This window comes from Heptranchias perlo, chromosome 27, assembly GCF_035084215.1.
Source record: "Heptranchias perlo isolate sHepPer1 chromosome 27, sHepPer1.hap1, whole genome shotgun sequence".
Classification (NCBI taxonomy): domain Eukaryota; kingdom Metazoa; phylum Chordata; class Chondrichthyes; order Hexanchiformes; family Hexanchidae; genus Heptranchias; species Heptranchias perlo.
The window spans coordinates 17,636,488-17,664,443 of NC_090351.1; the positions used below are offsets into that span (position 1 = coordinate 17,636,488).

The 27,956-nt window shown below is 41.8% G+C and overlaps 1 long non-coding RNA gene across 1 annotated transcript; it reads left to right on the forward strand.

The window, feature by feature from the left end:
- Positions 1-309: 309 nt before the first annotated feature.
- On the forward strand, positions 310-27,956 carry LOC137344441 (uncharacterized). Its single transcript, XR_010968357.1, has 3 exons — positions 310-440; positions 8,354-8,469; positions 27,584-27,956. It is a non-coding gene; the product is annotated as an uncharacterized lncRNA (long non-coding RNA).

Sequence of the window (27,956 nt, forward strand, 5' to 3'; positions counted from 1 at the left end):
AGGTTCGGGAATCCTGGCCCCCCGGGGTTGAAGTCAGAAACTGTGGAAAAATGGAGGCCCGCAGCCTCCTTGATAGGTTTTAATGACCGACCCGCCTCCTGGGAGCAGGTTGGTCGCCTGCCCCTCGTCCCGCCCCGGTGAAAACCGGAAATGGGTGGGTTGGAGGCGGGTTGGGGGTGGGTTGGGGGCGGGTTGGAGGCGGGTTGGAGGCAGATCCGAAATGGTTACGATTTTGAATGCCTCCCTTCTCCCAACCCTTTAAAACCGTGCCCAGGAAGTTATTAGAAACAGATGCCACACAAAGTCTGTTCTTATAATCTTTTCTTATGTTTTACAAGAGGTGGAGTAACTGCTGAAACAAAATGCTAACTCTACAGAGAGCAGGACCTCGGTTCTACCTTGAGTTTGCAAAACTTGTTTTCTACTTCCCAGCCATTGCTGTAAGTCTCATACTGCAAAGAGTATCTGATGTCTAACTTAGTTATCTCACTTTTCCAGCTGTTTACAGCGTGCTGGATGACATTTTAAAGAGATGTAAAATGATATGCAGTCAGGGAATAAGCAGGACATCTTATTGAACCCAGTCATGTAATGTGACCCTGGCTATGACACACTGCTACTTATTTAGTGATTACAGTGCTATTTTCCATCTTATAGCAGAGCTCTCTTCACAAGCCCCTATGGCTTGCAGTTTCTTTAGAGACTTGTTTTAGGTGAAAGCATCAAGTGGAGCATATCATGTGAGGTGATGACATGTTGCAGTTCTATAGGGACAAGCTTGTTGATATGTTAATCTTGTGGATCAGGATATCCTCTTTGATCCTTTTCTATTAATCTTAGACCACTAAGTTTAGCAAACTGTAATTCATTTCACTTGTCGAGGTAGTCATACAAAAAATGCAATTAGTTAACTAAAGTTTTCCCTGCAAGGTGTAGTGAATATGGTGGAATGATTATATGATATGGCAATTGAATGTTAGGAAATACATTGGGAGCAATTTTAACCTAATCTGCCTGTCGGGAAACTGACGTGATCGGGTGCAATGCTGCTTTTACACTTCGCCCGATTTCACTCTCCACTGAAGGTGTTCCGTCCTTTCCCTTCAGTTTCCTGACGGACGGGTTATGTTAAAATTGCTCCCAATGTTTCTATAGGACATCCACACCAATTTCTTTCACTTTACGTTCTATGAAGCACCTTGGAACATATTTTTATGTTGAAGCGACTATATAAATGCAATTTTTTGTTATTTTTGTTATTTACCACCTATAAACAGTGATGACCACTGGAAATGGTGAGTTTTGTTTTTGCTGAGTAAAATGGTGAAGTAAATGAATGTAATCTTGTTCTGTGTGTCCCTTACATGATTTAAATGGATGGAGTTTTATTAAAATAAGAGAACAGTGAGACATACACTAAACAAGGTTACACTGTTTCAAACAAAAACAGTAGCCATCATTGGAAATAGGTGAGACACAGAAGGTGCAACTACCCTGAGATTAATCATTTATAATACTGGGAAAATCAGGAAGGCATCTATCCTGGTCATTCTTCATGCAGGAACCATGTGATCTCTCCTTAGTGCTCAAGTAGGATCACCTCTGCTGAATCACTTGTTTCTCTTTCTCTTGATATTGGTATCCTCACTGTCTACTACTTAGTGAAATTGTTTAGCAAAACTGCTTTATCTTATTGTTTTAGCTAGTTTACAACTTTTAATGCATTTTACATTGGAAGCAAAAGTGTATGCACAGAGAGAGAGGAATTAAAGAGCCTCAGTATCTTAAATTAAGTAGAAATGGCTGACTACTTACAAACATTTTAAAAAAGTTATCAAAAGAAACTTCAAGAACTTAACAACAACAACTTTTTTTTTATTATTCGTTCACGGGATGTGGGCGTCGCTGGCAAGGCCGGCATTTATTGCCCATCCCTAATTGCCCTCGAGAAGGTGGTGGTGAGCCGCCTTCTTGAACCGCTGCAGTCCGTGTGGTGACGGTTCTCCCACAGTGCTGTTAGGAAGGGAGTTCCAGGATTTTGACCCAGCGACAATGAAGGAACGGCGATATATTTCCAAGTCGGGATGGTGTGTGACTTGGAGGGGAACGTGCAGGTGGTGTTGTTCCCATGCGCCTGCTGCCCTTGTCCTTCTGGGTGGTAGAGGTCGCGGGTTTGGGAGGTGCTGTCGAAGAAGCCTTGGCGAGTTGCTGCAGTGCATCCTGTGGATGGTGCACACTGCAGCCACAGTGCGCCGGTGGTGAAGGGAGTGAATGTTTAGGGTGGTGGATGGGGTGCCAATCAAGCCGGCTGCTTTATCTTGGATGGTGTCGAGCTTCTTGAGTGTTGTTGGAGCTGCACTCATCCAGGCAAGTGGAGAGTATTCCATCACACTCCTGACTTGTGCCTTGTAGATGATGGAAAGGCTTTGGGGTGTCAGGAGGTGAGTCACTCGCCGCAGAATACCCAGCCTCTGACCTGCTCTCGTAGCCACAGTATTTATATGGCTGGTCCAGTTAAGTTTCTGGTCAATGGTGACCCCAAGGATGTTGATGGTGGGGGATTCGGCGATGGTAATGCCGTTGAATGTCAAGGGGAGGTGGTTAGACTCGCTCTTGTTGGAGATGGTCATTGCCTGGCACTTATCTGGCGCGAATGTTACTTGCCACTTATGAGCCCAAGCCTGGATGTTGTCCAGGTCTTGCTGCATGCAGGCTCGGACTGCTTCATTATCTGAGGGGTTGCGAATGGAACTGAACACTGTGCAGTCATCAGCGAACATCCCCATTTCTGACCTTATGATGGAGGGAAGGTCATTGATGAAGCAGCTGAAGATGGTTGGGCCTAGGACACTGCCCTGAGGAACTCCTGCAGCAATGCCCTGGGGCTGAGATGATTGGCCTCCAACAACCACTACCATCTTCCTTTGTGCTAGGTATGACTCCAGCCACTGGAGAGTTTTCCCCCTGATTCCCATTGACTTCAATTTTACTAGGGCTCCTTGGTGCCACACTCGGTCAAATGCTGCCTTGTATTTATATAGTGCCTGTGATGTAGTAAAACGTCCCAAGGCGCTTCACAGGAGTGATATCAAACAAAGTTTGACAGCGAGCCACATAAGGAGATATTAGAACAGGTGACCAAAAGCTTGGTCAAAGAGGTAGGTTTTTAGAAGTGTCTTAAAGGAGGAGAGAGAGGTAGAGAGGCAAAGAGGTTTAGGGAGGGAATTTCAGAGCTTAGGGACTAGGCAGCTGAAGGCACGGCTGCCAATGGTGGAGCAATTAAAATCGGGAATGCACAAAAGGCAAGAATTGGATGAACGCAGAGATCTCGGAGGGCTGTAGGGCTGGAGGAGGTTATAGAGGTTGGGAGGGGTGAGGCCATGGAAGGATTTGAAAACAAGGATGAGAATTTTAAAATCAAGGCATTCCTGAACTGGGAGCTAATGTAGGTCAGTGAGCATAGGGGTGATGGGAGAACGGGACTTGGTGCGAGTTAGGATACGGGCAGCAGGGTTTTGGAAGAGTTCAAGTTTATGGATGGTGAAAGATGGGAGGCCTGCCAGGAGAGCATTGGAATAGTCGAGTCTCACCCTCAAAAACTCTAATAGATTTGTCAAATACAATTTCCCTTTAATAAAACTGTGTTGACTCTGCCTAATCAAATTATGATTTTCTAAGTGTCCTGTTACTGCATCCTTAATAATGGATTCTAGCAATTTGCCTATTACTGATGTCAGGCTAATTGGCCTATAGTTCCCTGTTTTCTCTCTCCTTCCTTTCTTGAATAGCGATGTTACATTTGCTACCTTCCAATCCACGAGGATCATTCTAGAATCTAGGGAATTCTCAAAGGTCAAAACCAATGCATCCACTATCTCTTCAGCCACCTCTTTTAAAACCCTAGGATGTAGGCCATCAGGTCCCGGGGATTTGTCGGCTTTTAGTCCCATTAACTTCTCCAGTACTTTTTCTTTACTAATCTTAATTACTTTAAGTTCCTCACTCCCAATAGACCCTTGGTTCCCCATTATTTCTGGTATGTTTTTTGTGTCTTCTACTGTGAAGACAGATACAAAATATTTGTTTAATGCCTCTGCCATTTCCTTATTCCCCATTATAATTTCTTCTGCCTCTGCCTCCAAGGGACCCATGTTTACTTTTGCTAATCACTTCCTTTTTACATACTTGTAGAAGCTCTTACAATCTGTTTTTATATTTCTTGCTAGTTTACTCTAATATTCAATTTTCTTCCTCTTTATTAATTTCTTGGTAATCCTTGCTGATTTCTAATCCTCAGGTTTACTACACTTTTTGGCAACATTATAAGCCTTTTCTTTTAATCTAATACTATCCTTAACTTATCTAGTTAGCCACAGTTGGATCACTTTTCCCATAGAGTTTTTATTCCTCAAGGAAATGTATATTAGTTGAGAATTATGAATTATTTCTTTAAATGTTTGCCATTACGTATCTACTGTCATATCTTTTAAGCTAATTTCCCAATCTACCTTGGCCAACTCACCCCTCATATCTATGTAATTAGCTTTGTTTTAATTTAAGTTTTGGACTTATCTACATCACTGTCAAACTCAATATAAAGTTCTATTATATTTTGATCACTCTGCCCCAGAGGATCCTTAACTATCAGATTACTAATTAACCCAGTCTACTACACAATACTGGATCTAAAATAGCCTGTTCCCTAGTTGGTTCATTGACATATTGTTCTAGAAAACTGTCTCAAATGAACTCACCTTCCAAACTATTTTTGCCAATTTGGTTTGTTCAATCTATATCAAGATTAAAGCCCCCATGATTATTGCATTGCCCTTGTTACATGCTCCTTTAATTTCCTGATTTATATTCTGTCCAACACTATAACTACTGTTAGGGGGCCTATAAACTACTCCCACCAGGGTTCCTGCCCCTTGTTATTTCTTAGCTTCACCCATACGGATTCTACATCCTGATTTTCTGAACTAAGATCCTTTCTCACTACTGCCTTTATCTCGTCCTTTAATATCAGGGATATCCCACTTTCCTCCTTTTCCATTTTGGCTATCTTTTCTAAAAGTCAAGTACCCTGGAATATTTAGCAGTGTTGGCCACGGGTATGGAAGGGTTGTCTTATGAGGAAAGATTGAACAGGTTGGGTCTATACTCATTGGAGTTTAGAAGAATGAGAGGAGATCTTATTGAAACATATAAGATTCTGAGGGGACTCGATAGAGTAGATGCTGTGAGGATGTTACCCCTCGTGGGGGAATCTAAAACTAGGGGGCATAGCCTCAGATTAAGGGGTCACCTGTTTAAGATGGAAATAAGGAGGAATTTCTTCTCCCAGAGGGTGGTGAATCTTTGGAATTCTTTACCCCAAAAAGCTGTGGAGGCTGAGTCATTGAATACATTCAAGGCTGAGTTAGACAAACTTCTGATCAGCAAGGGAGTCAAAGGATATGGGGAAAAGGCGGGAAAGTGGAGTTGAGGTAAAAACCAGATCAGCCATGATCTCATTGAATGGCGGAGCAGGCTTGAGGGGCTGAATGGCCTACTCCTGCTCCTATCTCTTATGGTCTTATGGCCACTTAAAAACTGAAAGTGGGGATATTGTCAATGACAATGGGGAAATGGTGGACATGTTGAATAATTACTTTGCGTCAGTATTTATAGTAGAAAAAGAGGATAGTATGCCAGAAATCCCAAGAAAACTAATATTGAATCGGGGACAGGGACTCAATAAAATTAACATAAGTAAAACAACAGTAATGAAGAAAATAATAGCACTAAAGAGTGACAAATCCCCGGGACCAGATGGTTTCCATCCCAGGGTTTTAAAGGATGTAGGTGAGCACATTGCAGATGTCCTAACTATAATCTTTCAAAGTTCTCTAGATTCAGGAACCATCTCTCTAGATTGGAAAATTGCACATGTCACTCTGCTTTTTAAGAAAGGAGAGAGAGGGAAACCAGGGAATTATAGACCAGTTAGCCTAACATCTGTTGTGGGGAAAATGCTGGAGTCTATAATTAAAGATAGGGTGACTGAACACCTTGAGAATTTTCAGTTAATGAGAGAGAGCCAGCATGGATTTGTGCCTGACAAACCTGATTGAATTTTTTGAAGAGGTGACTAATGTAGTGGACAGGGGACTGTCAATGGATGCTATTTATATGGACTTCCAGAAGGCATTTGATAAAGTCCCACATAAGAGACTGTTAGCTAAGATAGAAGCCCATGGAATCGAGGGAAAAGTATGGACTTGGTTAGGAAGTTGGCTGAGCGAAAGGTGACAGGGAGTAGGGATAACGGCAGGATGTTACTAGTGGAGTCCCGCAGGGATCTGTCTTCGGGCCTCAATTATTCACAATATTTATTAATGACTTAGATGAAGGCATATAAAGTCTCATATCTAAGTTTGCCGATGACACAAAGATTGGTGGCATTGTAAGCAGTGTGGATGAAAACATAAAATTACTAAGGGATATTGATAGTTTAGGTGAATGGGCAAAACTGTGGCAAATGGAATTCAATGTAGACAAATGTGAGGTCATCCACTTTGGATCAAAAAAGGATAGAACAGGGTTCTTTCTAAATGATAAAAAGTTGAAAACAGTGGATGTCCAAAGGGACTTAGGGGTTCAGGTACATAGATCATTGAAGTGTCATGAACAGGTGCAGAAAATAATTAATAAGGCTAATGGAATGCTCACCTTTATATCTAGAGGACTAGAGTACAATGGGGCAGAAGTTATGCTGCAGCTATACAAAACCCTGGTTATACCGCACTTGGAGTACTGTGAGCAGTTCTGGGCACCGGACCTTCGGAAGGACATATTGGCTTTGGAGGGAGTGCAGCGTAGGTTTACTAGAATGATACCCGGACTTCAAGCGATAAGCCACGAGGAGAGATTACACAAATTGGGGTTGTATTTTCTAGAGTTTAGAAGGTTAAGGGGTGATCTGATCGAAGTTTATAAGATATTAAGGGGAACGGATAGGGTGGATAGAGAGAAACTATTTCCGCTGGTTGAGGATTCTAGGACTAGGGGGCACAGTCTAAAAATTAGAGCCAGACCTTTCAGGAGTGAGATTAGAAAACACATCTACACATAAAGGGTGGTAGAAGTTTGGAACACTCTTCCGCAAACGGCAATTGATGCTAGCTAATTTTAAATCTGAGATAGATGGCTTTTTGGCAACCAAAGGTATTAAGGGATATGGGCCAAAGGCAGGTATATGGAGTTAGATCACAGATCAGCCATGATCTTATCAAATGGCGGAGCTGGCTCGAGGGGCTGAATGGCCTACTCCTGTTCCTATGTTCCTATGTTCCAACTTTGTTCATCCTGTAGCCACATCTCAGTAATAGCTACTAGATCAAAACCATTTATCTCAATATGTGCCATTAATTCACCTATCTTGTTACGAATAGCTTCATGCATTCAGATGTAGCGCCTTTAATTTTAACTTTTATTATATCTCCCTGATGTGACCTTAGTCATTAATGCCCTATTACCTTTGGTAAACTCTCTGTCCCTTCCTGACGCACTCAACTTGTTTTTACCCAAACTGCTACTCTGCTCTACAGCCTTGACTTTTCTCTTTAGACTGATAAATTTACCCACCCCTGCCTTTTATTAGTTTAATTTAATTTACTTTCAGACCATCAGCAACTGGAAATGCCAAGAACTGAAGATGATATATATATACTCATAGAGAGGAGTTCAAAGCTTTTGTAGACAGTTAATGAATTTGCTTTTGTATTTAGCATATGAAGTTGGGTAGCTTCTATTTAAAATGTATAATTAATGAGCATTTTCAGGTTCACTCTGGACCAGTCGTACTTTTGTACTTTAGTGAGGAAAAAAATCTAAATTTTATATTGAAGAAGCAAAGGGAAAATAAATGAAATCCTTGTAAGTTATACATTGTTTGAAATCTCTGAATCATCTTTTAGAAAAATTCCTCCATGCTTTCCTTTTCATGTGTCTATTGGATATAGTTTGTTTACTCTTCTGTGTTTCAAAATTGCAATGTTTTGACAGATAATAGAGTATCAAGCTATAAATTTTGTATAGTTAAATTCATTGCCTGAACTTTATAATGCCTACGAAGTTTTTTTTTATCTGGGTAGACTATTAACTGGTGTCTATTCATAGTTGGAAAGCATTTAGCAACAGAACGTACATTTTAACTAACTCTCGCAGGAGACATATGAATGGTCGTTTTTCTCTTTTTTTTTCTTACTTTAGTAGCAGATAGCTTATAAGTTGTTGTTCTTTCTCCACGTGAGCACTGGAATTCACACTATCAATATTTGGTCAAAATTGACTCGAGTTCCCTCTCCTTAAGGCTATCAAGTTGGAAGTTTACATGTGTGCATGTTGGGAAGGACAGTATCAGGCTTGGCTGTGATCTCCTCCATGATTGGATAGCTTCATGTCAAGACTTTAATGAATAATGGACAGGTACCACTGAATTATAATGATTAAATTTGTTTTTATTGCATGGAATTCTGGAGTTTTTTATGATCATATTCTGAGATTCTATATGTTTTCTGATGAAAACCCAAAAACCAGCAACCATGATAATGGTCACTTGGGTGAGATACCAAAGGTGCCAGATGCCTATAGAACCATTTCAATCACATACGAGACATCATGGACAATGGCCCCATGACCGAATCTGGCCTCCTGAACATTCATTCCATCAGTGCCGCACTACTATTTCAGGATTCTGGCAGCCTGTCACTGAAACACTCCAGCCCTACAGACGAGCAGGAACTCATCCACCAGTTCTGGTATAATTACCAGGCCATGGGACGCCGCATGTCAAAAATTTACTCACACCTACTTGTGATGCTGGAGTTTCTCACAATTGTAAATAACATTTAAGAGGGTTTAAATGAATGGATAGAAAATCTGAAGGGTGAATTTGAGGGAAAGCAATTACAAGGTCAATAAGTGTCCTGCTTTCCAAATAGTCTCACATTTGGAAATACCCAACCATCCCTTTAAACCCCTCTTTAACTTTTCCTACACTATCCAGTCCATTGCACACAGCAAATAATTATATTGAGACTTCCAGGATATTTTACATACACTAAAACGTTTATCAACCTGTGTGCAAAATGATTTGTCTGAATAATCACTGAGTTGTTACATTTCACTTATTTCCTAATAAAAATAAGACTAGCTACAAAAAAGGTGTTATAAAAGCAATTATTATTCCAACAGTGTGTCACTAGCAATGGGTCTGAAGAATTATAAGTTTACCAGGATTGTTAATTAAGGGTCTAGTTGTGTTGTGCCATCACTTTTTGCACTGCTGTGACACATTTCCCAGGACAGTGTATCCTGAAAACATTCAAAGTTTATCAGCAGGGAGATTCCTGGCTGTTGAAGTGTGATTCTCAATCTGGGTAGTTACCAATTTCAGACTGGCAGTGCACCATAATTGCAGCATATAAGTACTCAGCATTACTGTAAGTTGGAACTATGTACCTAATACTAGTGTTAAATAAAATATATTCAGTACGCAAGACATACCTTGCTGTAAACTGCTGCACTCTGAATATTTGTCAGAGATATAGGGGGGAATTTTAACCCCAAGGACAGGTGGATTGGGGGTGGGTTGGAAGGTAAAAATTTCAAAGTTCTCAAACCCGACCTCAACCCGCCTCCAATGCGGTCATTTCCGGTTTTATCGGAGGCACGTTTGGATGCGTGCGAGTAACCTGCTCGCTGGAGACAGGTTGCTTATCATCATATGGTAATAAAGCTCATTTGAAGAGATTTCAGTAGGGATTTAAACTTAACGCCTCTAGAAGGGGTTTCCCGGAGAAACTCGTCAGTGAAACAGAGGTGAGACTGAACGGCACTTCATGGGGATGTTTAAACTTCTCATTCCCTAAAATGAATAAAGACTCAGTGCTTACAGCTGCTTTATCAGTTCCCACTGGCAAACGTTTTGCTGAGAGTTCTTGTGCTGAGACAAGTGTTGCAGAGGTTTGGAGGCTTTCAAACGGACAGAATCAGGATGGGGGCGCGCCATGGGTGCTTTCGTTTGGAATTCAGATGAGGAAGGCAATCGCCATCCACGAGAGAGAGGTGCACAAGACAGTGGAGAACAGCAGAGAGGAGAACAGAGTGGAGAACAGCAGAGAGGAGAGCAAAAGAGGGGCCGAGGTTGCAGGAGGCACTACCCACATAATAGGATGTACAGACAGAGGGCCAGCTCCCTTGACTTATTTGAAGAGCAGTGTCTTCGCAGGCTCAGATTGTCATGTCAGGTGGTCGCAGACATCTGCAGCCTCCTAGAAGAAGAGCTGCTCCCTGCTGGACCTGGTGGCCTTGCATTTCCAGTCGCTGTCAACATCACCACCGCCCTCAATTACTTTGCCTCTGGCCCCTATCAGGACACCACCGGAGACATCTCGAGGGTTTCTCAGTCATCTGCACATAAATGTATAAGGCAGGTGACGGGTGGATTGTTTTCCAAGGCGTCGACTTATGTAAACTTCCCCTGCGATGACAATAGTCAGAATGAACGGGCAGTTGTATTCGTGACTCTGGCTGGCTTCTCACAGGTACAGGGTGCCATCGATTGCACACACGTGGCAATCTGAGGTCCACCAGAGCAACCAGGAGTATTTATCAACCATAAGGGATTTCATTCCATCAATGCACAGCTGGTGTGCATCCACAAGAAAAGGTTCATGCTAGTGTGCACCAGATTCCCTGGGAGCTGCCATGATGCTTTTACACTGCTTCAGTCCAACATCCCCAACGTCTTTGAACCAGGAGACAGACTTAAGGGGTGGCTCATTGGAGACCTTGACTCATGACATCTGTGAGGAATCCCACCAACGATGCACAAGAGCACAACAACCAGAGCCACCTGACAACCAGGTGTGTCATTGAGCAAGCCATCGGCATGTTGAAGATGCGTTTCAGGTGCCTAGATAAGTCTGAAGGCGCCTTTCAGTACTCACCAGAGAGGGGCTCCAGAATCATAGCGGTGTGTTATGTTCTGCACAACATTGCACAGCTGTGAGTATTAGAGGTCAAGGTGCTTGTCAATCATCTTCTGATGACGAGACCATTGAAGAAGAGGAGGAGGAGGAGCAATGTGAAGATGGGGCACCCATCGCCAGATCAGCCACGAACATTGCTGCTCGTGATGCCAGGGATGCCCTAATAGCTCAAAGGTTCAGTTAGTTTGTCAGACTGGAAACAATAAGAAGTGAAATCCTCTCCCAACCTCCTCCCATCTCCCCCCCTCCCCCCCTCCCCCCCCCCGGCACAAAACAATCATTTAACCAAACATACATCCATTGCACATCCCCCAGTGGGTCCCATCATGTATTGGCATTCATCATGAAATGAGTGAAAGGGTGAGTTGGCACTCGGGACGCAATAATGGGCAAGACGGGGAAGTGGTGAAAATCATTACATTTGAGAACCGTGCTTGAAGCTCCATGGAAACTGCCACTCTCTCCGTGGCAGACATTCTCGCAATTACCTGCATCACCAATCCACTAACTTTGGAGATGGACTCCTCCATCCTCCCTGCATGGTATGACTGTCCGTACCTCGCTAATTTGCTGCAGTTCCCCTATCAATCTCATTTTCAATTCTGGCCCCCGGGGTTCAGCATCTGTGTCCAGCTGAGCAGAGCTTGGAGAGGAGTGTGCCCGCCAATGAGGACTCTCCACAGCTGCCCCTACCACCAGTGTCTGCTCATGCTCACTTGTAAATTGTGAATCACCAGGTGAAAATCCAAGTAACTAGATCCACTGAAGTGTGAGTATTCGCACTGGTGCATGGCTGTACCTCCTGTGATGATGCACCCTCAGAAGGAATGAGCTCCTCTGGGGATTCATCATCAGGCGTGTCCACAGACTATTGCTCTACGCATGAAGGCCCCAGAAGACAAAAGAAACAGATACGAACCAGCCCTGGAAAAGTAACAATCTTGCCAATCAGAATACTCAGGCTTCTCATAGTTTAGTAATTTATAAAATAAAATCAACATGTGTCTCAGAGATATTTTAAGTTCTGTCACCAGGCATCTGCGAATTCCAGTCTCTCCATCTCTGATTAACAGGGACGCAGAGGTGCCACTTATCTCCGTGACCTCCTCCTCTGCATCTGTCAGTTGCTCAATTTGTGGAGGACCACCTCCAGTTCCCTTCCTCTCCTTGTGTTTTGCCTCTCTTCTCCAACAAGGTGCGAAAGAAAAGACCTATGAGTGACTGCAGGTCACATATTCACCCGGTGGAAACAATGTATTGGTGAGGGCGACTAATGAGACAGATGCATCGCATTGCATGAGGATTGGGGTGAGTGGCAGCAGTGCGTGGATACATGGGGACGTGAGGAAGTGCATAGAAAGTGAACCATGGGTGCTCTTGAAACTTAAGTGGATGAGAGGAATGATGTGATGGAGAATGCTTGGCAAGACAGCATGAGGTGGGGGTTGTTGTACACCACAGGATGTATGTCAATCAGCAAATGTACTCACTTTTCCTGACTTGGTTAGATCATTAAACTGTTTCCTGCTCTGTGTGCAAGATCGGGATACAGTGCTCCTGCTGCTCACCTCCTCAGCTACCTCCAACCATGCCTTCTTGGTGAGAGCAATAGGTTTCTTCTTCCCGTTGCTAGGGAAAATTATGTCCCTCCTGCTCCTGGCTACACCCATCAGTAGCTCAATGGAAGCGTTGTTTAATCTCAGTGGTTCCTTTGCTCATCCTGAATCCATCTTCAATAACTCACCGTCTCCTTCCAAAACCTCCTACCTCTTACAAATGCCATTTTTGTACTGGCTCTTTAAATAGTGGAGTTTAGATTGTGTCTTGCAGGAGTGCATTGCATCCCCTGATGCAGCTTGGAGGCGAAATCTGGAAGTAAAATTCTAATTAGGCAGCCATGTCAAAGTTGCACATTCCGACACACTAAATTTACTTCTGGGTTTCAAACACACAATTCCTGCCACCCCCCACCGCTTGTAACCTGCCCCTGCTTTAATATCCAGCTCATAAACATACTTACTAAATCCGATAAAGCTAACCAACAAATCAATGGAAGTTAAAATGTATTTATAATTATTGTATCTAGCATGAAATAATTTATTGTACTCTTCAGTGAAAACAATAAGAAAGAAATTCAAACTACACAATGGAAAATATTTTTGGTGACCAATTGATAGCAATGAATGGCTGACCTTTTGGCAGTATAAGATTCATTAAGGGACAGATCCCATCAATACACTACTCTATCATCAGTATAGACAGTTGACATTACCAGTTAGAAAGTATGTGTATTATCTAAAATCTAAACTGCAGAAACAAGATTAAATTCAAGATAGAGGTATGAATGAGCTTGTCAGCAACAGATTACTGAACTTGAGGAAATGCTTAGTAGCGCATTATGAAAGACCAAGTGTTCCCAGCATCACAACTATTCTCCAAACCTGAGGCCAACTGTGCGCAATTCCACGGGAGATCTTCTAGCATTTACAAAACATTTGATTAATGCTGAATTCTGCCCCCATTTCTGTTAACTCTTTTTTCTCTGCGAGTGCTGACGACCTACATCAGGGGAACAGTCTCTGGGATGAATTATTATATCCAACTGTGTGAAGGATCTGAATTAACATGCCATTTCAACCACATGTGTTAATTCAGCTGCCACATAGTATCAGGCCCAGAGTCCATTACATGCAGGAGCTGGAATTTTCTGTTTCAGTGCTGCTGGTGCATATTGGCTGCATACATTGGGAAATTGTACACCTCCCCCCCACTCCCGTGATTTTACTGACTATTACTTTTAATGGTCAGTAAATCTCGGGCTGGGGGTACGAAATGGGAAATCCTAGACAATGTCCAATCAGTACTCACCATTTAAACAAAACGATCAACAGAAACAGGAAATAAAGTAAATGGATGTTTTAAAAAAGGATACAATTGATGAAAGAGATTCCTTAAAATAAAAAAAAGACAATTTCCTTTTCGAATTATGTACAAAAATGCAAACAGAAAATGAAAGAATGAAAGGAGAGGTAATAGTATTGAGAAATAATCAAAAGGCAAACACACAGAAAGGGAAGGAGTAAAAGGGAAGAGAATGTTCGGGGAGGGGAACAATAAAAAGTTAACACCTGTTGAATTATATATCTAATTTCATTCTTTTTTAATTTACTTTCAATCTTGAAACCTATTAGAAAGTGATAAAGAGAAATATTTGCATTTCAATAGCACCTGTTACATTTTGTTGAAATGTCTCAAATTGTTCTTCAGAATTAATTACTTTTTGGGGCGCAGCTTTTATTTGTTTAGCTTTGAAAATCCTAAAGATCAAATTGTTATAAATGAACATGAGTTACCCAACTTTTTCTGTACTCAAGTCTACTATGTAATACCCAAAGTCCTATCTGTTCTGATGTTGGTCCAATTGTGGCACAGATATAGGTGCTAGTGGTCTGAGGTTTTAGCCAAGGGTACAATATGTTTCACTGTCAGCTCATCTATGACGACTTCTCAGGGGATCTTATTTTACAATCTACAAACAGGACCCGGTCAGTGCCTTCACGGGATTATTGGATTATAGTTTATTTCCAGTACTATATCGTGAGGTGTTAATGCTTGTGACTGGCCAGATGGACTGCAGTCTTTTCTAGTCCTGCTCTTTCCTATTTTCTTATCAGTATTAATCTCTCCTATACTGACAGGAGGGTGGAGTGGTGAGTCTTTATTGAGGGGGAAAGGATCCAACTGATCACCTTGTAACTTAAATTGTGAATAATACAAAAGTTTCCCGGAGTCCCAGTGATGCTTCTTCTACCTCACAGTTTTTTTCTCAGGAGATGACCAGTAATCAGCTGCAGTGGACTATCTGTTCCCACTGATGTATTGTGTATTCCGGGAAGAAGGATTCAACTGAAAAAAAATCTATTCTCTCTGATTGGAGTATTGCTAAAAGCATCCAGACCAAGCAGCACTGTCTGGGACCAGATGCTTAGGTTATTCCACCATAAAACATGCAGGAGAAAAGCAAACAGTATTTTTAATCTTACTGTATTGTGTTTTGACCACAGTAGGTCCAAGCATCTGAACCTCATTTTAAAGTGGCAAACATGCCTTCATTAACTATTTGAATGGATGTGATTTCCCATTTATGCCTCTCTTATCACAAGATAATTTCAGATGATGAAGACCATTTAGTCCATATTAATTCATTCATTCAGAGGCATCCAAGAGTCCTCCCATTGGAGCATCCAATCGTTTCTTAAACGCATTAAGGTTTTCGTCTCCACTACTTTACTAGGAAGTCCATTCCAAGTGTTGGTCACTCTCTGTGTGAAGAATTCCTATTACTAGTTCAAACCTGTGTCATCTTGTCTTACATTCACATTTTAATTTAAAGCAATATTCCAGATTTATCTTTTCCAATACCTCAATAAGATCATCTCTCTGATACTTCCTTTCCTGCCAGAGTCTCTCCAATCTTCCCTCATAAGTTAAACACCTGACATCATGGATCAGCCTTGTGGTTCTTCTTTGCACTGCCTTCAGTGCTTGAATGTCTCCCCTGTGTCTCGGTGGCCAGAACTGGACACAAACACAAGGTTTGGTCTGACCAGAGCACTGTGAAGTTTGATCATGACTTCCTCTAACTTGTATTCTACTGTTTTGGCTGTAGTTCAACATCCTATTGGATTTGTTAACTGTTCTCTGCATTGGTTGAACATGTTGAATGTTGAGTCTACTAAAACTCTTCCACTTCATTCTTAGCTATTTCAACATCATTCATGAAGTACATTTTACAGTACTTTGCAATGGTCTGTATTAAATTCTGTCTGCAATTGTTCTACCCACATACTTATTTTGTCAACTCACTCTGCAATTTCTGAGCTGCAATCTTTGATTCCATTGCCCCTCCCACATTGTTATCATTAGCAAATTTGACCATTTGAGTTTCTGAATCCAAAAGTCCAGGTCATTTGTGTAAATAAGAAACAGCAATGTTCCCAACATGATTTCTAGGACATCCCACTCAGCACTTTTGCCCACCCTGAAATAACTCCTCTAACGAATGCTCATTGCTTTCTACCTTTCAGACAGTTCTTTATCCATTCCCAGGGTTTGCTGTGAATCCCCATAGATTTGAGTTTAATTAATAGTCTTCCATGTGGGACTTTGTCAAATGCCTTTTCGAAATCTAGGTACACCAGGGTTTTTCACAGTCCACTTGAGATGCTACTTCCTCAAAGAATTCGAGAAGGTTGATAGGCAATGGAGACATGAACCCAGCTTCAGACCATTGACTCTGTTACCGAAGAAAGACAGATAGAATTAAATCGCAGAAAACAGACAGTGGGGCAGATTTTGACTTTGTGCGATAGTGTAACATGGGTGATAGCGAATCAGCAGCCTGTTTTACATTTCTTCCGATTTTTATTTCCAAGAGTGGAACCAGGCGAGGGCAGTCTCGCACAGCTGGAAAATGGAGGAGAAGCATTGGAGGAGGATGCAGTGATCGACTGTGTCAAAGGGTGCAGAGAGGTTAAAAAGGATGAGGAGGGAGAGTGGTCACAGTCACAGAGGATATCATTTATGACTTTAATTAGGGCCGTCAGGTCGTAAACCTGAACGGAAAGGTTCAAACATGGAGTTGTGGGAAAGGTGGGCACGGATTTAGGAGGTGGCAACATGTTCGAAGACCTTGGAGAGGAGATGGGACAAATGCTGTGGTCAAATAGGTAGGTTTGGAGAAGCCCTTTAAAGATGGGGAGAAAGGAAGTCAGGTGGAGGGATTTAGGGAGGGAGTTCCAAAGAGTATGGCCGTAACAGCTCTTATGATTGCGATACATGGTGAATTGAAAGGAGAGGGAGGTGCACAGGTGGCCAGTGATGGAGCAAAGGACTTGAATGAGTTATAAAGATGGAGGAGGTCAGAGTATAGGATGGGGTGAGGCCATATGATGGATTTGTAAATGAGGAGGAGGATTTTGAAATCAATGCTTTGGGGAGCTGACCCCCCGATGATGCCCCCGATGACTGAACCCCCGATGACCCCGATGATGGACCCCCCAATGACCTCCGACTCCCGATGACCCCCAACACCCCATGACCCCCCCTGGAGAAATAACAGCTCAAAGGTTGAGTTTGACTAGTGGTGCCAGGAGATGCTCAATGGCAAGCTTCTAATAGAGAGAGGTGGGGCCTGATTAACAGGCTGGCCTCAGTCAGATGGGAGAAGAGGATGCGAGCAGGTAAGTCTTAGATGGTGGGGGGAGGGGATCATGGGGTGTTGGGGGTCATCGGGAGTCGGAGGTCATTGGGGGTCCATCATCGGGGTCATCGGGGGTTCAGTCATCGGGGGCATCATCGGGGGGTCAGTCATTGGGGGGCTCAGTCATCAGGGGGCTCAGTCATCAGGGGGGTCAGTCATTAGGGGGGTCAGTCATCGGAGAGGGGGCTCAGTCATGGGGCAGTCAGTCATCGGGGGGTCAGGGTCAGGGGTCATCGTGGGGGTCGGAGATCGTGGGGGTGTCGGAGATCATGGAGGTGGTCACTGCAGGTAGGCTTGTTGGGCCTGGAGGAAGCACTCCCGCCCCTACGGGCCCACAAGCAGTGCCATAGTTACTTACCTACAGTTTTGGGCCTTCTTGCCTCCTCTCATGTGGCGTGAAGGAGAAGGCCCAGGAATCCGGGCCCACCAGGGGTTAAAAGTAAAACAAACTGTCAAAACGGAGACCCGGAGCCCTCTTGAAAGCTTTTAATGACTGACCCGCCCCCTGAGAGTGGGTTGGTCGCACACCCCTCGCCCCACCTCTGTTAAAAGTGGAAGTGGGCGGATTGGGGGCGGATTTTACGTTTTGTTAATTCTTACTGCCCCTCCCGCCCCCAACCCACCCGTTTTTCCCATTTAAAATCATGTCTGTGAGGTCAGGGTGAGGCAAGGCCTAACAAATAGAGCGAAGCCAAATTGGCTTATGAACGAATACATTTCAAAGGTGCTAGCCAAACCCTTGTTGTTAACCTGTGGCACAGCACACCTGGTAAACCAACCCTGAACCATCAGACCACCCATAATAGAAAATACTTGGATTAATGTTTCTGTGGTTCTGCTGTATATTGTAAGGGTATAGAGTATAGAGCAGTTCCAATTCATTTCTGTAAATGATGTGGATTAGTACCTTGTGTTCACAGCTGCCTCAGCTTAATATGATGAATAGCAGAAGGCAGGCGCTTGTGCGAAACAATTCGTGGCGTTTCATTCTGCTTATTAAACTCATTTTCATTTTGAATCTGCAAACACACACAGGGTGCAATTTGGAAACATTCGTTATAAGTTTTTATTCCCACCCTTCTGCAAAATCTAACCAGGGCTGGATAAAATCTTCTAAACATACATTTTAACTTTGTTGCACCGCTCTGTTTTAAGTTAATATGTTGTGCACGTTGGTGCCAGCAAACAGCGGAGGGACAAATTAAGCATCAACATAACCTGGCCACCTGCTCCTTGTAAATATTCTGCTGCTTTACTCAGAAAAGTACAAACATGCTTTTCCATAATGACCTTTCTTATGAACTTGCAAATAATTTTTACAACTAGCATGTGACCATTACATGCTGTATCGTCTCTCAGGCTACACAGGAATAGCGTACTTGTACAGCCAGAAAGAATGTAGGAGGGCATACTATCCTATCTGTAATAAGGATATGAACCCTATCATAAATTGCAATGCATCCTCCACAGATTTTTCCTTGCCTCTATTCTCTGCCAGTTTACTCCCCCTCCCTCACCCAGAAGTATTGGATACGTTTGCCCTCTGGTACCTTGCCCAAGTGACCATTAGTCATGCTTGAGCTTTGGCATTTAAGTGTCAACAGGCTGTTTCATTGCGAGCAGGCGTCACAGCCGAGCTCGAACCTGTCCTCATTCAACGTCCGCGCAGGTGCACTTCCAGCTGGGGTTAGTGGATTACGGTCATAGTACAGAAGGAGGCCATTTGGCCCATCGAGCTCGTGCTGGCTCTTTGTAACAGCCATCTAGTTAGTCCCATTCCCCAGCTCTTTTCCCGTAGCCCTGCAAATTATTTTCCTTCAAGTATTTATCCAATTCCTTTTTGAGAGCCACGATTGAATCTGCTTCCATCACCCTTTCAGGCAGCGCATTCCAGATCATAATTACTTGCTGCGTAAAAATGTTTTTCCTCATGTTGCCTTTGGTTCTTTTGCCAATCACCTTAAATCTGTTTCCACTGGTTCTTGACCCTTCTGCCAATGGAAACAGCTTCTCTTTATTTACTTTATCTAAACCCTTCATGATTTTGAACAGTTCTATCAAATCTCCTCTCAACCTTTCAGCTCTAGGGAGAACGACCCCAGCTTCTCCAGTCTATCCACATAATTGAAGTCCCTCATCCCTGGAACATAGAAACATAGAAACATAGAAAATAAGAGCAAGAGTGGGCCATTCGGCCCTTTGGGCCCGCTCTGCCATTCAAAATGATCATGGCTGATCGTCTAACTCAATACCCTGTTCCCGCTTTTTCCCCATATCCCTTGATCCTTTTGGCATTAAGAAATATATCTATCTCCTTCTTGAATACATCTAATGGCTTGGCCTCCACTGCCTTCTGTGGTAGAGAATTCCACAGGCTCACCACCCTCTGCGTGAAGAAATTACTCCTCATCTCGGTTCTAAATGGCATACCCCATATCCTGAGACTGTGACCCCTGGTTCTGAACTCCCCAGCCATCGGGAACATCCTCCCTGCATCTAGTCTGTCTAGTCCTGTTAGAATTTTATGTGTTTTGATGAGATCACCTCTCATTCTTCTCAACTCTAGTGAACATAGGCCTAGTCGACCCAATCTCTCCTCATACGTCAGTCCTGCCATCCCAGGAATCAGTCTGGTAAACCTTCGTTGCACTCCCTCCATGGCAAGGACATCCTTCCTCAGATAAGGAGACCAAAACTGCACACAATACTCCAGATGTGGTCTCACCAAGGCCCTGTATAACTGCAGTAAGACATCCCTGCTCCCGTAGTCAAATCCTCTTGCAATGAAGGCCAACATACAATTCGCCTTCCTAACTGCTTGCTGCACCTGAATGCTCGCTTTCAGCGACTGGTGTACAAGGACACCCAGGTCTCGTTGCACCTCCCCTTTTCCCAATCTATCACCATTCAGATAATAATCTGCCTTTCTGTTTTTACAGCCAAAGTGGATAACCTCACATTTATCCACGTTATACTGCATTTGCCATGTTCTTGCCCACTCACCCAACTTGTCTAAATCACATTGGAGCCTCTTTGCATCCTCCTCACAGCTCACATTCCACCCCAGCTTTGTGTCGTCTGCAAACTTGGAAATGTTACATTTAGTTCCCTCATCCAAATCATTGATATATATTGTGAATAGCTGGGGCCCAAGCACTGATCCCTGCGGTACCCGACTAGTCACTGCCTGCCACCCGGAAAAAGACCCGTTTATTCCTACTCTCTGTTTCCTGTCTGTCAACCAATTCTCAATCCATGCCAGTATATTCCCCCCAATCCCATGTGCTTTAATTTTGCACACTAACCTCTTGTATGGAACCCGATCAAAAGCCTTCTGAAAATCCAAATACACCACATCCACTGGTTCCCCCCTATCTATTCTACTAGTTTCATCCTCAAAAAACTCCAGTAGCTTTGTTAAGCATGATTTCCCTTTCATAAACCCATGCTGACTTTGTCCAATCCCGTTAATGCCCTCCAAGTGTTCTGTTATCACATCTTTTATAATAGACTCTAGCATTCTAGTAAATCTTTTCTGCACCCTCTCTAAGGCCTTTACATCCTTTCTGATGTGCGGTACCCAGAATTGGACACAATACTCCAGTTGCGGCCGAATCAGTGTTTTATAAAAGATCAACATAACTTCCTTGCTTTTGTACCCTATGCCACTATTTATAAAGCCCAGTATCCCGTATGCTTTTTTAACTGCTTTCTCACCTGTCCTATCCTGTCCTACCACCTCTAAAGATTTGTGCACATACACCCCCGGGTCTCTTTGTTGCTGGACCACCTTTAGAATTGTACCATTTAGTTTATATTGCCTCTCCTCATTCTTCCTGCTAAAATGTATCACTTCTCACTTCTCTGCGTTAAATTTCACCTGCCTTTGTCCGCCCATTCCACCATCCTGTTCATGTCCTCTTGAAGTTTATTACTATCCTCCTCACTGTTTACTACACTTCCAAGCTTTGTGTCATCCGCAAATTTTGAAATTGTGGCCTGTACACCCAAGTCCAAGTCATTAATATATATCAAGAAAAGCAGTGGTTCTAGTACTGAACCCTGGTTAACACCTTTGTACACCACCCTCCAGTCCGAAAAACAACCGTTCACCGCTACTCTCTGTTTCCTGTTACTTAGCCAATTTCGTACTCATGCTGCCACTGCCCCTTTTATTCCATGGGCGGCTTCAATTTTGCTGACAAGGTTATTATGTGGCACTTTATCAAACGCCTTTTGAAATTCCATATACAAAACATCAAATGCATTGCCCTCATTAAGCCTCTCTGTTACCTCATCAAAAAACTCAATCAAGTTAGTTAAACATGATTTGCCTTTAACAAATCCATGCTGGCTTTCCTTTATTAATCCACACTTGTCCAAGTGACTATTAATTTTGTCCTAGATTATCATTTCTAAAATTTTCCCTACCACCGAGGTTAAACTGACTGGCTTATAGTTGCTGGGTTTATCCTTACACCCTTTTTTGAACAAGGGTGTAACATTAGCAATTCTCCAGTCCTCTGGCACACCCCCATATCTAAGGAGGATTGGAAGATTATGGCCAGCACCTCTGCAATTTCCACCCTTACTTCCCTCGGCAACCTGAGATGCATCCCATCTGGACCTGGTGACTTATCTACTTTAAGTACAGCCAGCCTTTCTAGTATCTCCTCTATCAATTTTTAGCCAATCCAATATCTCAACTACCTCCTCTTTTAATGTGTGTTTGGCAGCATCTCCTTCCTTGGTAAAGACAGATACAAATTATTCATTTAGTACCTCAGCCATGCCCTCTGCTTCCATGCGTAGATCTCCTTTTTGGTCCCTAATCGGCCCCACCCCTCCTCTTACTACCCATTTACTATTTATATGCCTATAGTAGACTTTTTGATTCCCTTTTATGTTGGCTGCCAGTCTATTCTCATACTCTCTCTTTGTCCTTCTCATTTCCTTTTTCACTTCTCCTCTTTCTATATTCAGACTGGTTCGCACTTGTATTTTCAACCTGACATCTGTCATACGTCCCCTTTTCCTGCTTCATCTTACTCTCTATCTCTTTCATCATCCAGGGAGCTCTGGCTTTGGTTGCCCTACCTTTTCCCCTCGTGGAAATGTACCTAAACTGTATCCGAACCATCTCCTCTTTAAAGGCTGCCCATTGTTTGATTAGTTTTGCCTGCCAATATTTGATTCCAATTTACCTGGGCCTGATCCATTCTCAACCCACTGAAATTGGCCCTCCTCCAATTAAGTATTTTTACTCTAGATTGCTCCTTGTCCTTTTCTATAACTATACTGGAAACTCTTGCTGATTTTCTCCCCACCCCTAGCTGACGGGCGATGTTGTAAGTCAACATCACCAAGACCAACTGGCTCACTACAAATCTAGAACTGTCGAGCTGAACTGGTACTTGCTACATCGGTGGAGCACTATCTCGACCACTTCTAACAGAATTAGACTAATGGATTAGCAAAGTATCATCTCCTTATGGTGATACTAAACCTATTCATCTTTATATTTAAGGATGATAGTATTGGAAGAAAGATAATGGGCCAGAAATTGCTCTGAGCGGCGAACCAGCAGTGATCGCCATTCATTAGATTTAAATTCACCCACTAAGTTACCGCATTCTTTTTGGCGGCAATTTCCTTGAACTGCGAGTTCAAAAACCATCAGCTTTCTTTCCCGGGCTGTGTGAGTGGTGGAAAGGATCGCTAAGTCCCCTCAACCAATCAGCTTGAAGCAAGCGACGCTGTGAGAACCAGGAAGTGCAGTTCATAGATAAACAGCGCAGACTAAAAACCTGGATGTGCCCGATAAGGTATTATAAAATGACAGAGAAAGCGAAATAAAGGGAAAGGATAAGATTAAAAGAATGAGATAAAAGAGACAGAAGGAAAAAATATTTTTTAAATATCCAAAAACTATTAAAAGTCAGCAGTAATGAGACTCCACATTGTTAAAAGTTAATTTTTAGTGCCAGAGAGGTTGTTTGGCAGTCATTATAACTTACGATGCTGTTAAAACTTAGTTTATTAGTTAGTTTCCAGCTGGGCAGGAGAGCAAGTTGGCGCTGGTCTGTTGATTCTGTTGATTGCAGCCAGCGATATACCTTTAAGGCGAAGCTATCAGATCACCGGCCACTCAGGATGAACAAGTTCTGGATTTCCACGTTTGACTGCGAATGTGCGGCCACCAAAATTTACTCTTCAATTTTGTTGCTAATAACAGTGAGTGCTGTTGGGCTCACCATTATTTTAAAAGCAATTTCTGGGCCGTTATCTCCCCAGAAACAGCCAAAACAGAATTTATATTTCAATATAGTTAGTGAATGCCTCATGTATGATACATCTAGTGGTGGCAGGCTATTCTGGAATCATATATGTATCTTTAAGGTGAAATATTTTAAATCTTTAAACTAGAAAAGGCACAGATAGAGTTAAGTAAACCATTGATTTTAAATACAAAGCAATGCATCATCACTCTATATGGCTTTCAGTTATGAGCTGAACTGTTGAACAACCCTCTAAATCAATTAGAAACTAAGCTGTAGAACTCTCCATCTTGGAGTCACGTGCAATTCAACTTAGGGCCCGATCACATAGGTTCCTGTAGAAATATGTAACTTCAAAAGGAGGCTTTGCATTCAAGGAGAAAGAAATGACTGCTTTCTTCCTTTCCAATTGTGTAAACTACAAATATTTACTAAAGGGTTATCCATAATCGTTATTTTTTAAACAGCACAAAGGAGTACACTTTAGTTTCACCCCTCTGATAAGCACGGTCTTGTAAAATGCATGCAAATTCTAGTCTTTAAAGTAATAAGTAACTTGAATCTCTTCCCCTGCACCCCATTGGAATGTTTCTTGGTCTGTTGATGAATACTCTTTTTCAAAATCAACCCACTTCATTAATGGCTTCTAGTTCCCAACCCCTAATATTCTACCCCTGCATTTAATAGTTAATTTGTGACACATTTCCTTTGATCTTTCTGCAAAATGGTACAATTTTCTCTTTTGTTTGATTTCTTTTTAATTATTGTGGGTCAAATCTATGAACTTATCAACTGTGCCAATGCCACTGCTGATTCCAAATTTCTTCAAGTTGGTGACCAAGATATTTAAATAAAATGGATTGTCAGTGAAACCTCTTTCTTTCCTTTCACTCAACGGCACTTTTGATTTTCCAAAGCAGAATTATAGATAATGTAGTTTTATACAACTGCAGCTAAACGATGACCAGAATTACACAGTAAATACTGTACATTGCATATTTCTGGTGGTCTCCCAGTATTTTTGGTATCAATATGATCAATAATTCAATCTATTTAATTAACCAGATTTTGGTTACTATTATAAATAGAAATATTAATTTAAAGACCATGGATATTTAATGTAGATTTGGCACTTGGTTAATCTGTCAGGTTTGTTGGGTTCCAAACCAAACACTGGAGTCATCCAAACCAGGAACAAAGAGTATTAGGACAAGCCAAAAGTCAGTCACGGAATACAAATCACGGCAAGCAAAATGAAGCTTTGTTATTTTAAAAGAAATGAGATGTAATATGAACAGACCACAGATATATGGCACTTCATTTAAGGCAGTAATTCAATCTTACCGTTTTGGTGAGATTCATGTATAAACTTTGCCCTTGCAGTTGTGACATCATCAGAAGTGCTCCATTAATTTACTGCCTTGTTACCCACTTCCACACTCATCTGTTATCCTGCATTTAATCAAAACAGAAATCACCAAGATCCCCACAGTTTTATTTCCAGAATGGAAAATATTTGGCATTCATCATTTGCAAATAATAGAACCCAATAAAACTTTTATGCATTTATGCATTTTTAAAACATCATCCAAAAATCTAGCAAACATGTTCCCATTTATCAACTAACTGAATTACAAATATCTAAGATTTACATCTGTGTTTGTTTTTATTCCAACCTAGAAATAAGTGTCAGATTTTAAGTTAAATCATTGCTGAATATGCAGCAATTTTAAGAACTTTTGTGCAAGAAATATTTTCTTAGTATGCTGTAGGATATGATAAAATGAATAAATAATAGACATTTTTTTTAAAGCTAGTATCTTATGGCATGTTTTAAATCAATATAAATTGACATATGATTATAAGACCTCTTTGAACAAATGCTCTCTTTCAGTACTGTGAAATCCCCCAGTGCACTCTTCTTGAGGTGATATATTTCACATGTTTTAGAATTGTGTTTAATTTTGCTTTTACTTGTAGATCCAGGTGTGTTGGTTACAGCAGTGTAAACATCAAACCTGTGACTTGTACACCTGGGCTGCTGATAAGAACCTCAGGTCAGATCCTCAGCTTTGCTGTTCATAAAGATCTATCTGAAGGTGTAAGTGACAGAGTGTGAATGCTGTTTTTCAAAACTATACAAAAATGAAAATTAGGACCTCGCACTTGCTTCTGCTTCAAACACACTAATCCTCTCTTCCACTACTAACTCTTCCTGGTGTATTACATTTTTAGGAAGTCCCAAAGAGAGTACCAAAGTAAAATGGAGCATTACACAGAATGTCAATTGTGCTATTGGATCTGTACTTGTATGCACTGCTTGTTGCATGTATGACATCAGGTTATAGGGTAGTGCATAGTGCATTGTATTACTGTGCTGGCACATGTCCTGTGTAATTGCCTCATGTATGTGCACAACAGTGTGTGAGAAAGGAATTCTATTTTATTATTGAATTTCCACTAAACAAACAATACTGACAGCACCCTATCCTCTTTACATACAATTAACAAAATGCAGAATACGAGAAATATTCTTAATTGCAATATAATTTAATACTTCATCTGATATTCTAGAATTTACTGTAGAGATATTTACAAAGTATAAGTGCTATACTGTAACTGTAAATGTAACCCTTTAATCTTTCACCATCTCTTTCCACCCTGTCCAATATATATATATCCATGAGATAGTAATACCCTATTTAATGGGAGGACTGGCCCCCATTAACCTAGAAGGCCTCCACATTTCCAAAACTTGCTCCATATCTTGTTGAACAAGTGTCGCTTCCCCTGGGCAATTGCAGCTGTTCTCTCAAAAACAAAATGAGGTTGAAAATCTATAAACACCATTTTTCTGGACATTAGAGAATTGTAGTTGATGGGAATCAGTGCCCTATCCTACAGTGGAGCACTCCATTTCACTCCTGTGGGCTATGATTATGGAAGGGTCTTTCAACATTGCCAGTTCTGGATGGAACAGCAAATACTTAATATCAGAACATAGGACATCTTGTGGTGGAACAACCTGCAGTTGGCTGTCGTTGATTTATAATTTGTGGGGTCTGTCACATCTTATTATCATTCTCACTGGCAATAAAAGAGAGGCTGCAGATCAGAGGCTCTAATGCTAGACACTCTGCCAAGGTTTGGTTTTCGGATTGGGCAAAAGATGGCAAGCCCAAATGCTGCCAAATGACCTTTGCTGAAAGGTCCCACCTGAAACATTAACCTATTATTCTTTTCTAGGTTCCGACTGACTTGCCGTGCATTGTCTTTTGTTTTTATTTCAGATTTACAGCATTTGCAGTTTCTCTTTTTATCCCTTATGCCAAATCAGTCAGTTAAGCCAGGAATGGTAAAGAAAGAAAAAAATAGATTTTAGCTCGTGACTTTCATGTTCCCAGGATGTTCCAAAGCTCTGCACAGCCAATGAAATACTTTTGAAGTGTGGTCACTGTCGTTATGTGGGCAAATGCAGTAGCCAATTTGTGCACAACAAGATCTCACAAGCGGAAAGTGAAATAAGTGACCAGTTCACCTGTTTTGGTAGTGTTGGTTAAGAGATAAATGTTTTTCAGAACACCAGGAGACCTTCTTGTTCTTGTTCAAATAGTGCTGTGGTATCTTTTACATCAACCTTAGTAGGCAGACAGGGTCTCAGTTTAACGCCTCACCTGATAGATGGGACCCCTAACAATGCAGCACTTCCTCAGTATTGCACTGAGGTCTCAGTTTAGATTATGTGTTCATGATCTGAAATGGTGCTTGGAATCACACACATCTGACTTGGAGATGAGAACCATGGGACTGAGCCTGACACTTAAAGATAAAAGGTAAGTCCAATCTCTTCTAAACTGTTTTTAATGACTCATAGAGTTCATAGAAGCCACTACCGTATCGAATCCGAGGCTGACTGCCAGTAAAATCTCCTTCTCTGTGAAGTCTATTTTCTAAATTAGGCTTCCATATTCCAGCGTGATTAATCATTCTGTTTCTTTGCTGTTTAGCCAAGTCAAAAACCTTATAAGAAGCCAATGAAACTGAAGAATGATTATCAAGTATCATCAGATATTAATTATGATGTTACTACGTGAGGTCTGAAGACAGGAGAATTTAGACTGGACCTTCAAACAGCCAACTGCTTACCCACTGTAGTCATCACTTGACTCTCTATAAAGAACAGTAAAGTTTCACAAGCAATGCTGCTTTGGATGATGACAACATTTGAACTTTTCCAAGGACATTTATCAGGTATCCAGTCTCTGTCATTTATTTTTTTCCACGTGACAAAGTGTAATCTTTGTTTCTAGAGCTATCCATAGAACATGTTCATTAGCCTGATCAATATAGCTGATATGGAAAGGATATTTTGCAATAAAA